The sequence below is a fragment of the Triticum dicoccoides genome, chromosome 3B (genome assembly GCF_002162155.2).
Source record: "Triticum dicoccoides isolate Atlit2015 ecotype Zavitan chromosome 3B, WEW_v2.0, whole genome shotgun sequence".
NCBI classification, from domain to species: domain Eukaryota; kingdom Viridiplantae; phylum Streptophyta; class Magnoliopsida; order Poales; family Poaceae; genus Triticum; species Triticum dicoccoides.
This window is the reverse complement of record NC_041385.1, coordinates 40,234,842-40,249,021: the sequence shown is the minus strand read 5'-3', so window position 1 is coordinate 40,249,021 and position 14,180 is coordinate 40,234,842.

The following is a 14,180-nucleotide window of genomic DNA, read 5'->3' as shown; positions in this document are numbered from 1 at the left end:
TTTTGAGGTAGGCTCGCGGCTGATGTTTGACACCTGCTAACGGTAGAGTTCTCTTCTTTGGTTGGATTCATGGTGTTTCTGGCTGATACTCGAGATGGGGTAGTATCTAGATCTAGTTGAAGGGCCTTTTTTGCTAGTTCTATGTAACTGTGAGTGGGGACCCCTTGAACTTCTGTAATTGTTGAAAGGCATTGTTTGTTCAGAAGAAAATTACTTTGGTTCCCAGGTGCCTTTTGGAGTTGGGACCTGATCCAAACCTTGTGATTCTGGATTCTGCTGATAGATAGACCCGCGTTCGGTTTCTCTTTGTGGAGGAGACATGCGTTTCTTGCCCTACAAATGACTTTTCTTCAGTGAGGGTAATGTAAGTCAATGCATCCTCCTTGGATTATCAAACACACTTGGAACTTCAAACTTACAACAATTGTGCATAAGTCCAGGGACCAACATTGAAGCACGGGATATTTATATCCAGAGTATTTTGAAGTAAACAACTATAACCCTATAAACGTGCCCATTTTTTCTTTTCAAAACAAGCAAACTAGCGTGTGCCACTCAATGAGCACCGTGGAGGCAACCAAATGTGTTCCAAGTTATTCAACGTGGATAATAAAGTTGCCGCAAATAAATGGGCCACCAACATAAACTTCATTTGTACGTAGATACATCTTTCACTTTCTATATAAACAGACCATCTTCCTCAAAGCAAGCAACAAACTCCACCAATTCATTTTTCCATATTTTACACTTCGGTAGTAGAAACTCTTCGTTTTTCGTATTATCGTATAGCAAATGGTGATGTCAATCTACACAAGCATAAGAAAGAATAGACTGAAAACCGAAACGGTATATGCCGTTGACGATGTGCAGGAATAAGAGACATAGGGAAAGAACCAGGGACAAGACTAGCGTAGTCGATAGTATCGCTGTTCTGAAACCGGCCAGATACTTTCACGGTTCTGAAACCGGTCATTGTTGCATTGAAATGAGTGAACCAAAAATCTACTATTCAGGACAAGGATGCGGATCGAGCAGGTGTCGAGGGAGGCGCATGGTTCCGAAACAGGGCTGGCACCTGCTTCAGCGTACGGTTGCATATGTGTTTCTCATTTCGTACTGCTTCTGGACCTGATTTTGTTTCTCAGTCGTGAACTTCTGTCGAGATGTTAAGTTGCCAGTTGTAGACTTGCGTCTGATGTTCGATGACAGTTGACGGTGGAGTTCTCTTCTTGGGCTGGATCACTATTTCTAGCTGATAGTTGGGGTAGTGTCTAGGCCTAGTGAAGGGGCCTTTTTGTTCTCGATTTTGTTCAATTGGGAGACTTGATCAGGTCTTTGGTTTGAAAGATCAGGCTTGGAAACTTTGGCGACCTTCAAGGGAGAAAGCAAAGCATAGCTTTGGCTTAGGTCTTTGGTTTGATACTTTGGCGTGCAACCTTGTTCAGCAAAAAATATACTTTGGTTCCCAGGTGCCTATTAGAGTTGGGATCTGATCCAAACCTTGTGATTCTGGATTCTGCTGATAGATAGACATACCCACGTTCGGTTTCTCTTTGGGGAGGAGACATGCATTTCTTGCCCTACAAATGACTATTCGTCAGAGAGGATAATGTAGAGTTATTCACCCAAAACCACCACACTTGGGACTAGGGTAAGAACTTGTTAACACATTTGAACCAGGGCACAAAAAACCATCGGTTCTACGTCTAATGCGTAATATGGAGCACTGATTGTCTGATAAGCTCACAAAAATAGAGAAACCGACAAGTTGGCCCCACTGGTTGGGCCGACATGGCAACGACCAAAAACTTTGACCGACTGATGTGGAAAATGAGACATGGGCCCCACCTGTCAATGACTCGAGGGTCATCTTCTTCACAACATTCTGTCTATGGGGCATTCCGTCGAGCACCTTCCGTGCATTCATTCTCTGGTCATTAAACAAGGCACAACACATCGTGGCACAGGGAAGGGGCGAGGGGATCATCTTGAGCAGGTATGCGTGCTCGGACGCAGCGAGATAGCACTGGAGCAACGTCTCCGTCAACGGCAGTGGCCGACGGAGCAAGGTGAGGGGAGGAAGATGGCTTCGGCACCCGCAGCTTGTCGGCGTTGGCAGCAGAGGCATCAAGAGGACGTGTCAAAGCTCACGGACTAGATGCGAGGTGCAGAGATTCACCGGAGCGGGAGATCAAGGCGCAATGGCGTGTGGTCGAAGATGGAGAAGACGTCCGAAACGGCGCTGATTCTGGACGTACGGGTCCACGTACTCTGGTAGGGAGGTATTCTAGAGCTCCCAACAAGGTCGTGGTGCTTGGGGGTGGTCTCTGGCCACGAGAATGATGACTGACGGCGACCCCTGATCGGGGAGGAGTTGTCATGGGCGTCGTGTGGTGCAGACGCCGGCTGCCGGTATAGCCGACGGCGGGGTCTTGAGCGCCAGATCCAGGGCGGCGGGGTTGCAAGCGCCACATCCGGAGCGGGCGGCGGCCGGCAAGCAAGCGGCTCAAGTGGTGCTGCTCGTCGGAGCGTCCTGGACGAGAGGAAATTGATGCCGGGGAAGGGAAGCTCGTCAGGCGTCGGGCCGCCGACGGGGACGGTCGTGGTGGCTGACCGTGGCGGCGGAGACATGGGTCCAGCCTGAGCATGGCCACTGGCAGCGTCCTCTGCGTGGCTATTTAGAGAGAGAGAGAGAGAGAGAGAGAGAGAGAGAGAGAGAGAGACAAAGATGAAGAAGAAGCTACATGAGGATGACAGATGGGACCTATGTCCACTTCGGCAAATTATCTAGAGAGGCATGCCAGGTCGTCCTCACAGGCAGGCCCCACTTGTCAGTTTCACTGTTTTCGCAACGAAATTCGAGCATCAGTGCTCGTTATTACACATTAGGCGCAGAACCGGTGGTTTTTTATGCCCTGGTTCAAATGTGGTACCAAGTTATTACTCTAGCCTCAAGTGTGATGGTTTTGGGTAAATAACTCGATAATGTAAGTGGGCGCATCCTCCTTGGATATCAAACACAATTGGAACTTCAAACCCATAAGAATTGTGCATAAGGCTACAAACCAACATTCACTCCAGTATTTAGGAAGCACTAGAGACATACTCCCTCCATCCCAAATTACTCGTATTAGATTTGAGGCGGAGGGAATATATTTTAGCAGTATTCGTGTGAGCCCGAGCTCACCATCAGGAAACCGAATGGTTAGCACTCCATCCTAGTGGGTCATATAAATTCACGCGCTCTCCTTGTGTATCCCCGTGTATTTATTATGTAAGCATCATCAATAGAATAAAATACATCTAAACTATTTTTGCAGTAAACAACTTCTAGAATCCTGTAAACATGCGAAAACTTCTTCATAGGATTCCGCCTCCCCTCCCGAGGCGCTCCCGTGGGCGTCCCCGGGAGGCAACCCTAGCGCTGCCGCCCCTGTCTCCTCGCCCCGTCCCCCATCCCTCGCTGTCGCCGGTGGCGTCGCCGGCCAAAGGCCGCATGGCGCAGGCGGCGGCGGGGCATCTTCCTCCCACATGCAGGTGACGGGCGGTGCGGGGCGTCCTCCCCTGCTCAGTGGCGCCAGGCGTCGGTCGACCGCTGCTCCGGCTTCCTCCCTTCTCCTGGCGTCCTAGTGGACTGCCGACGCTTCCTCCTACCCTCCTCCTCCCTCCACCTCGGCTCGTGGGGGCTAGAGGCCCGGGGGCGCGCTGGCGGCGGATCTGGCAACCCCTGCACAGATCTGGCTGGTGGTGGCGGTTGGCAGCGGCTGGAGTGGCCGGTGGTCCTTGAGGGAGTCCTGGATTAGGGGGTATCCGGACAGCCTGACTATACACATCGTCCAGACTATAGAAGCGTCAAGATATAAGACTCAAGACTTCGGCTCGTGTCCGGATGGGACTCTCCTTTGCGTGCAAGACAAGCTTGGCGATCCGGATATTATATTTCCTTCCTTGTAACCGACTCCATGTAAACCCTAGCTCTCTCCGGTGTCTATATAAACCGGAGAGGATGGTCCTTAGAAGGCCGATCACAATTACAATCATACCATCATAGGCTAGCTCTTAGGGTTTAGCCTCTACGATCTCGTGGTAGATCTACTCTTGTACTACTCATATCTTCAATATTAATCAAGCAGGAAGTAGGGTTTTACCTCCATCGAGAGGGCCCGAACCTGGTTAAATATTGTGTCCCTTGCTTCCTATTACCATCAGCCCAAGACGCACAGATCGGGACCCCCTACCCGAGATCCGTCCGTTTTGACACTGACATTGGTGCTTTCATTGAGAGTTCCTCTGTGTCGTCGCTTCAAGGCTTGATGGTGTCTTCAATTGTCAACAACACAGTCTAGGGTGAGACTTTTCTCCCCGGACAGATCTTTGTGTTCGGCGGCTTCGCACTACGGGCCAATTTGCTTGGTCATCTGGAGCAGATCGACAGCTACGCCCCTGGCCACCAGATCAGGTTCGGAAAATTGAATTACACGACGGATATTCGCGGAGACTTGATTTTCGACGGATTCGACCCTGTGCTAGGAGCGCCGGAGAGTCACGACGAGCACGACCTAGACCTGCTGTCGGACAATGCTCGGAACATCATCCCTGCAATAGCCCCGGATCTAAATCTGGAACAAGTTGCGTTGCTCGAGGACGGAGGGATGGACCCCGCCCCGCAGGCCGCACGCTCATCGGCGGTGGAGCCGAACACATGTCACATCTTTGTGGAGGCCTGTAACCCTGGGCCCCCGAACTCATATCCGGTTGTTGGCTCACGTCCGCACACTCTCGAGCCAGCCGAGCCAGGTTGGGCTCCGGTAATGGAGTTTACCGCTGCGGACATTTTTCAGCACTCGCCTTTTGGCGACATGCTGAACTCATTAAAGTCTCTCTCTTTATCAGGAGGCTCTGGGCCGAACTATTCCAGCTTGAGTGGGAAGCAGGCGATGAAGGAATTCGCTGCCAACCCACCACCCACTTTGTCGCCACGATCGATGATTTAACCGACGTGCTCGACTTCGACTTCGAAGACATCGACGGTATGGACGATGATGCAGGAGACGTACAGGAGCCACCGCTCACAGGACGGTGGACAGCCACCTCTTCATATGATATATACATGGTGGACACTCCGAAAGAAACCAATGGCGATGAGGCAACGGAGGATAACCCCTCCAAGAAGAAAGCAAAGCATGGGCGTCGCCCGCGCCGCTCCAAGCCCCGCCAAGGCAATACCGACATCGGAGAAGAAGACAATCCAGACGGTGCCAACGATGAATACAACCCCGAATAGCCCGCCTTCGAGCAGGCTGAACAGGAAGATGGGCATGACAGCCCAGATGAACATGCGACGGATGGGTATCCGGAGGAGGAAAACTACATGCCCCTCTCCGAAAACGAGATTAGCCTCGGCGACGACGAGTTCGGCATACCCGAAGACCCCGCAGAGCAGGAGCGCTTCAAGCGCTGGCTTATTGCCACTGCGAGAAGCCTGAAGAAGAAGCAGCAGCAGCTTCAAGCTGATCAAAATCTGCTCATAGATAGATGGACAGAAGTCCTAGCAGCCGAGGAATATGGACTCGAGCGCCACACGGCTGACCGGCCGCCTCGAGGTCAGGATAAATCAGCATATCAGCCCAAATACCAGCCCCCACCCCGGCGCCGGTTTACTACGGCCCGAGGCAATACTCAAGACCTGCGCGATAAACTGGATAACACTGCAGGACAACCAAGATCGATCTACGGATCACGGGGGCGCACCGCAGCACATGACAATGACCGTCATACCGGATACACTACCAGCAAATCCGGCCGGGCTGAATATAACCAGTCAGACGCAGCCGGACTGCGTCGCGACATAGCCCGGCACAGAGGCGCCGCACACCCCCTCTGCTTCACCGATGAAGTGATGGATCATGAATTCCCAGAAGGGTTCAAACCCGTAAACATCGAATCATACGATGGCACAACAGACCCCGCGGTATGGATCGAACATTTCCTCCTCCACATTCACATGGCCCGCGGAGACGATCTACATGCCATCAAGTATCTTCCCCTTAAGCTCAAAGGACACGCCCGACACTAGCTCAATAGCCTGCCCGCAAATTCCATTGGCAGTTGGGAAAACCCGGAAGACGCATTTCTTGACAACTTCCAAGGCACATATTTGCGACCTCCGGATGCCGATGACTTGAGTCACATTACTCAACAGCCCAGAGAATCAGCCAGGAAATTCTAGACTCGGTTCCTAACTAAAAAGAACCAAATAGTCGACTGTCCGGACGCCGAAGCCCTGGTGGCCTTCAAGCATAATATCCGTGACAAGTGGCTTGCCCGACACCTCGACCAGGAGAAACCCAAGTCTATGGTAGCTCTCACGACACTAATGGCCCGCTTTTGCACGGGCGAGGACAGTTGGTTGGCTCGCAGCAGCACTACGCCACATTCTGGCACGTCAGATGTCCATGACAACAATGGCAAGCTATGGCGCAACAGACATAAGCGATGGAACAACGGCGACAACACCGAAGACACGGCGGTCAATGCCGGATTCAGCGGATCCAAATCCGGTCAGCGGAAGAAGCCATTCAAACGCAACAATCAGGGACCGTCCAGTCTAGACCGTATACTGGAGCGCTCGTGCCAAATTCATGGCACCCCGGACAAGCTAGCCAACCACACCAATAGAGACTGCTGGGTATTTAAACAGGCCGGCAAAATAAAAGCCGAAAACAAGGACAAGGGGCTGCACAGTGACGATGACGAGGAGCCCCGGCGTCCGAACATGGGGGGACAGAAGAAATTTCCCCCCAGGTGAAAATGGTCAACATGATCTACGCCACCCACATCCCAAAGCGGGAACGAAAGCTAGCACGGGACGTCTACGCGATGGAGCCAGTCATCCCCAAATTCAACCCATGGTCAACCGGTCCGATCACCTTTGATCGTAGGATCATCCTACTAGCATCCGTCACGGCGGCTCAGCTGCATTGGTTCTAGACCCAATCATAGACGGATTTCACCTCACAAGAGTCCTTATGGATGGAGGCAGCAGCCTGAACCTGCTTTATTAGGACACAGTGCGCAAAATGGGCATCGATCCTTCAAGGATTAAGCCCACCAAAACCACCTTTAAAGGTGTCATTCCTGGAGTAGAGGCCCGCTGTACGGGCTCTATAACATTGGAAGTGATCTTCGGATCTCCGGATAACTTCCGAAGCAAAGAGCTATTCTTCGATATCGTCCCTTTCCGCAGTGGCTACCACGCACTGCTCGGACAAATCGCATTCGCTAGATTCAATGCGGTACCACACTATGCATACCTCAAGCTCAAGATGCCAGGCCCACGCAGGGTCATAACAGTCAACGGAAATATGGACCGCTCTCTCCGTACAGAAGAGCACACTGCAGCCCTTGCGGCAGAAGTACAATGCGGCCTCCTCCGACAAACCATCAATCCGGCGACGACAACCTCAAGCTCCGTCAAGCGAGGACGGAACACCCGGCAACAGGATCAGCAGGCACGCCAAGAGCACGACTAGCAGTCCGGCCTCCGCTCAAATCCCATCAAAGCTGCATCCGTGCCACGCGTACACAATTACGCACTCAAAATACCATGGGCACAGGCAGAGGCGTAGTAGTGGCTCAGTCAATAGTACGGTATCGCTTCGTAACCTTTCCATTTACCCTTAAGGACATTGCTTTAGTGCAGATTCTCCAGAAGAGCCGGATTGTCGGACTTACATCGGAGAGGAAACCCGGGAGGCAACAGGCTTTGGGCACAGTAGGAAACACCCAGGTGGAATCTATTTACGATCATTGTTTCTGCTTTATCTATCTGTACGTAGCCTGCCCCTGGATATGATATGTCAAATAATCCTATTTATCTCCGTTTGCATTCATTGTAAACATACGCTTAAACGTATTATTCCTCAATGGGAGACCATATATATCGTCAGCTTATTATTCTTATTTGAGCATTTTTTACAAATGTCTATTTGATTTTGATCAGTACACTTTGGTACACTTAGTTTGCCAGGGGCTTCTTATGACGCCCCATAATACGGCAATACAAGTCTGAACACTTTCATTAGTGCGACACCCCGAACTTATAGCATTATATGCATCAGCTCCGAATCATGTCTTGGGTCTACAGTTGGGATAGCCCGGCTCCCTTGTTTTGGTGCCTTACGTTCCATTAATTCGGCTAAGGTAGTGCAGGGAGAACTACTGCGATTGTGCCCTGGTTCTTCCAGACGAGCACCTCAGTAGAGAAAGCACAAAACTGACCGACATGATGTGGTGAGAGCTGGTCGCTGTTCGAGAGGTCTTAAAATCCTTAAAGATTTTTTCACTTTAGGCGATAATTCGGCTTTGTCCGATATAGGCGTGTATAGCGCTCCAATTCGGCCTTCCAGATTCTAGGGGCTTCGCCGAAATTTAAAATCGTAGACTTCTATGGCTAAGTGAAGGTTATAAAGCCATATAGTCTGATTGCCTTGTTCGCTGCGCTGGACACCTCCTTAAGGGACCAAACATTTGGATAAGGAGTGTTCGGTTTTTCCACGAACACCCCGGTACTAGTTATATGGGGGCGGAAGCCGACAACTGGCCTACTTACAGAATTTGATAAACAGCCGCACATAAGGTAATATTTTAAATAACAAAAGCGCTGTATAGCGCAAGTAACTTCGTCTTTAATTTACAAACATGACAGAGGTGAATTCATTAAAAAATTATGTCTTTGGTACATTCATCGGCCACGAGGCAAGCACCCTTCATAACGCCATCATAATACTTCTGGGGGACGCGATGCGGCTTGCCCTTCGATGGCCCGTCCTTCACCAGCTTCTCCGCATCCAGCTTGCCCCAATGCACCTTTGCACGGGCAAGGGCCCGGCGGGCACCCTCAATGCAAACGGATCACTTGATGACTTCCAGTCGCGGACAGGCATCCACCATCCGCTTGATCAGGCCGAAGTAGCTGGTGGGCAGAAGCTCACCAGGCCATATCCATACTATGAGATCCTTCATAGCCACTTCGGCCGCCTTGTGGAGTTCGACCAACTGCTTCAGTTGGTCACTCAGAGGCGTTGAATGTTCGGCCCCAGCATACTGGGACCAGAACAACTTCTCCGTTGAGCTCCCCTCCTGGGCACGGTAGAACTCCGCGGCATCTGATACGCTGCGTGGCAGATCTGCGAATGCCCCTGGAGAGCTCCGGACTCGGGTAAGTAAAAGAAACGCCTCCTCCACATGTTTGCTTTGCATAAAGAATTTCTTACCTGCCATTATCTTTTTGGCCTCCTGGATCTCCTGTTGTGCCCTATCGGCTTCGGCCTTGGCATCTTTTATATTTGTAAGGGCCTTCACAAGCTCGGCCTCTTTTGCTTTAAGCTCATGCCCCATGGACTCGAACCTTTTGCCGAGCTCCTGGAGCTCTTCTTGTACTTCGCCCACTCGGGCTTCTTGCTTTTCGCGCTCCTTCCGCTCCAAGGCCGCCTTGTGTTCGGCCTCGGACAACGCTTTCTTCAGAGACGCCACTTCGGTGGTGGCCTCTGTTACCAAATCACGACGCCTCGTTGTTAGAATAACCAATTTTATTTATACTTTACTATATGAGAGGGGGGAATCATTAACCTTTGCTCCCCTCGAGCTACCTCCTCGTGAGGCCGAGCTCTCCCTGTGCCCGCTCCAAGTCTTGCTTCAGGCCGGCGATTTCGGCCGTACGGACAGCAGCGGTCAGCAGCACAGCCTGTTTATTTATATTCAAACTTATTGTTAGACTCCTGTGGATTATAATTGACCCTCCGTTTGGTTTTTCCTTCCGAACACCAAACAGAGTATCAGGGGCTACTACCTATCGGGTGGTAATTTCACACATTTTTTACTTACCTCAAAGCCTGTCAGGAGGCTGGTGCAGGCTTCGGTTAGTCCGCTCTTGGCAGAGGAAACCTTCTGAATCACCGCACTCATAAGACTACGGTGCTCTTCATCGAGGCAAGCGGTGTGAAGCGCTTCCAGCAGACAATCCGGCGCCTCGGGCGCAACGGAAGTCCTTGATATAGACGGCCCTCCCTCCCTAACGAGGGGCTGCCCGCCTGAGTCCGGAACCACTGAAGGCTCCGGAACAGTGTTCGGCTGAGAGCCCGGCTTACCATGGCTCTCATCGACACGCCGCGGGGATCTTGAACCCCGCGAGTCCGACGGCTGGGACGCCGCCTTGAGGCACCTCCAGGATTACCTCCCCCATCTCTGGGAGCCTTTGGGACAACACCTCCGTGTCGTCCGCAGGCCGAGGAGAAGTGGCCGTCGGGAGTGAGTTCATTGCTGACTCACTCAAGGACCCGTCCGAAGACGACGCTTCGGGATGGGCCCTGGCCGGACTGCATACAAGTTCGGCATTACAACAAAACTATGAAGCGAAATTATGATGGAGTGCGGGTACTTACGATCGCACTAGGGGCTTCTTCCTGGGCAGCCACCCTTCCGCGCTGTCGGCGGCGGTGGTAGAGTAGTCCGGAAGGGACACCTTTCCCTTCTTGGACGTCCCAGCCTCCCCCCCGGGGCGGCCTTCCTCTTTTTCTCCCCCCCCCCCAGTACGGGGAGGTGGAGTTTCTTTTTGTTTCCCCTGCTTCCGTGAGAGGAATCTGCCTCGTCATCATCAGACAACAAGGGTATGACGGCCTTGCGCCAGGGGCCTCTCCTGGTCCCCTGGTCCGCTGTCTCTGGCCCCCATCCTTTCCGGATAGGGCGGCCTCCTCCTCTTCTTCTTCTTTCCCTTCGGGGGAGGAGTGCGCCTCGTCGTCTTCGGACGAGGCTTGTGCAACCTTATGTCGGAGACCCTTTCGAGTCCCCGGGGCCTTCTTATCGGCCTTCTTCTCCGGCCCCTTATAGGGCAGCGGGACCAGCATCTTCGTCAGAAGATTATTGGCTGGGCTTTTTGGCAGCGGAGCCGGACAGTCAATCCACTCCGCTGTCTCCACATAATCCTGCACAAATATACACAATTACTTAAGCCTCCCCCCATGAGTGTGTTGGGAAAAACCGAATCCGGTGGCGTCCTGAGAACTCACCTAAATAGGATGTCGTGCGGTGTGGAGCCCACGGTCCTCGGATATGGGAGGAGGTACTTCAGAGGCCTTGAACAACGCCTTCCACACGTTTTTGTGCTTCATGCCGTAGAGCCTCTGAAGCGTCTGGTGTTCGGCCGGGATGAACTCCCACAGATTGAATGCCCGCCTTTGGCACGGCAGGATTCGGCGAACGAGCATGACCTGGATCACATTGACGAGCTTGATGTTCTTGTCCTTCATGCCCTTGATGCAGTTTATGAGTCCGGTCAGCTCTGTAGATTCGCCCCATAACATGCCCTTTTGTTCTCAGGAGGTGAGCCGCATAGGGGTTCCAGATCGGAACTCGGGGGCCGCAACCCAGTTGGCGTCGCGCGACTCGGTGATGTAGAACCACCCCGATTGCCACCCCTTCACGGTTTCCGCAAAGGAGCCGTCAAGCCAGGTGACGTTAGGCATTTTTCCCACCATGGCTCCTCCGCACTCCGCTTGCTGGCCGCTCACGATCTTTGGCTTCACGCAGAAGGTTTGCAGCCACAAGCCGAAATGAGGCTTGATGCGGAGGAAAGCCTTGCATACGACGATGAACGCTGAGATGTTGAGGACGAAGTTCGGGGCTAGATCATGGAAATCTAGCCCGTAGTAGAACATGAACCCGCGGATGAAGGGGTGGAGTGGAAACCCCAGTCCACGGACGAAGTGGGCAAGGAACACGACCCTCTTGTGGGGTCCTGGAGTTGGTATGACCTGCCCGCCGTCTGGTAGCCGGTATTCGGTCCTCTCGTGGGGTCTGCGGCCAAGTATCCGGCCGCCCGAAGACTTGCGATGTTCTTCTCCTTCACGGTGGAAGCAACCCAGTTGCCTCCTGCTCCGGACATGTTTAGCTGTGCGGAGAAAACTTGGACTAGCGCGTTGGAGCTCGAGGAGGCAAGAGTGGGCAGAGGAGGAAGAAGGGGTGGGTAAGAATGGGGAACTCTTATCCCTTTATAGAGGCGACGAAAGCGGTGCGCCTCCCCACTAGCCTATTGAGAATCGCTTACTTCCCAAGCGCCACGATTGATGGCACGGGGGGATTACCCATACCCGTATTGATGAGAATCCCGTGATAAGGGGACATGATCTCTGCTTTGACAAGACGTGTCAAGGAAACCGCCTCGCAATGCACGCTGTGGCTGGTTGTGAAAAAAGGTTCGAATAATGACCTGGCTGTAATGGCATGTCACGTCGTCTAAAAGTTGTCAGATGAAGTATCATTCTCTCTACGGTGGTATGTGAAGATCATTTTGCAGATCCGGGCACGGCCTACGTGTTCGATAATAACCTTGGAGTATTCGGAAGGACGAACCCGCCTTGCAATGCTGAAGACAAGACTGCGCGCCGGACTCATCGTCATTGAAGCCTGGTTCAGGGGCTACTGAGGGAGTCCTGGATTAGGGGGTATCCGGACAGACGGACTATACACATCGTCCGGACTACAGAAGCGTCAAGATATAAGACTCAAGACTTCGGCTCGTGTCCGGATGGGACTCTCCTTTGCGTGGAAGACAAGCTTGGCAATCCGGATATTATATTTCCTTCCTTGTAACTGACTCCATGTAAACCCTAGCTCTCCCCGGTGTCTATATAAACCAGAGAGGATGGTCCTTAGAAGGACGATCACAATTACAATCATACCATCATAGGCTAGCTCTTAGGGTTTAGCCTCTATGATCTCGTGGTAGATCTACTCTTGTACTACTCATATCTTCAATATTAATCAAGCAGGAAGTAGGGTTTTACCTCCATCGAGAGGGCCCGAACCTGGGTAAACATTGTGTCACTTGCTTCCTGTTACCATCAGCCCAAGACGCACAGATCGGGACCCCCTGCCCAAGATCCGCCGGTTTTGACACCGACAGTCCTTCCAAGGTGGTGGCGTTCCAGTTGGTGCTCGTTCTGCTCTGGTGGGGTGGCGGAGTATTGGCTGGTCTTGGCGAGGGCGTGGAGACGCGGGTGGTGTGGTGGTGGTTGACGCTCCTGGCGGCCTTCTTCAGCAGCTGAGTGTGGTCGATCCGGGGGCCCTCGCTGGGGGACGGGTGGCTGCCTATTCCTCGCGAGGTTCTGGCCGGAGGCCGTGGTAGGGTGTCAGGGGTGACGCAAGGAAGGGTGCTGGAGGGACGAGTAGACCGACTACCTGTCACCGGCGCAGGGGTGCACCGGTCCGGACGAGCTTCGCTCCCCCTGCCCTTTTCCTGGCCTTGTGCCTCCTTGCCGCTGATCATTGTTCGGGCGGGTCGGTCACCGGCAGTTCCAATGGTGCTAGGGGCATGCCAGTCGGCTCAAAGCTCGTGCCTTTGATGGTCTCCGGAGTGTCTGGACGCAAGGTGGCAGCCTTGGTGGCGGGAGCTGCTGGCTCGTGGGCGGAGCTCGTGGCTCGGGCACTGACGGGCTTGCTGTCATGGCCGCGTGGGTGGCATGGGGTGGGCCTTCGACGATCTCAGTGGTGGTGCGGCCGACGCTCTCATGTAGGGCCGTACCTTGGACGGGGGTAGAGGGTGGTGGCCGAGGTGAAAACCTCGTCTGGCTCGGAGCCAGACCGATGGCGACGGCGTCCATGCGCTGTTCCCTTCTTAAAGGCTCCATCGTGGTGACCCTGCGTCCTTCGTGTTACTCCGGGTGAAAACCTAGATTCCCTGGATCGGGTGGTGGCGGCTCTTCGGTGTCGTTTCTTTCTTGGAAGCACCGCTTTGGAGTCCCTGGTTCGTCGAGTTGCGGCTTCGTCTCCTCGAGGTGACTCGGTCACGGTGGAGAGCTCTTTAGACCCTTAGCTATGCTCTTCTACCTACTTGTTATTTGCTTTGGGATGTTTGGAGTAGCGTTGCTGTTCGTCAGCTCCCTTGTATCTGCCTTGGGTGTGTGTGGTGTCGGGTGGTTGCATCATGTATGTCGATCGTTGCTTTATATATAAAGTGGGCGAAAGCCTTTTTAGTAAACGTGCCAATAATTTTCCTAATCAAAATAGGCAAACTAGCGTGTGCCGCTCGATGAGTCCCTTGCAACCAAATGTGTTGGAAGTCATTAATCATGGACAATAAAGTTGTCGCAAGTTAAATGGCCCACCAACCTTCATTTGTAAGT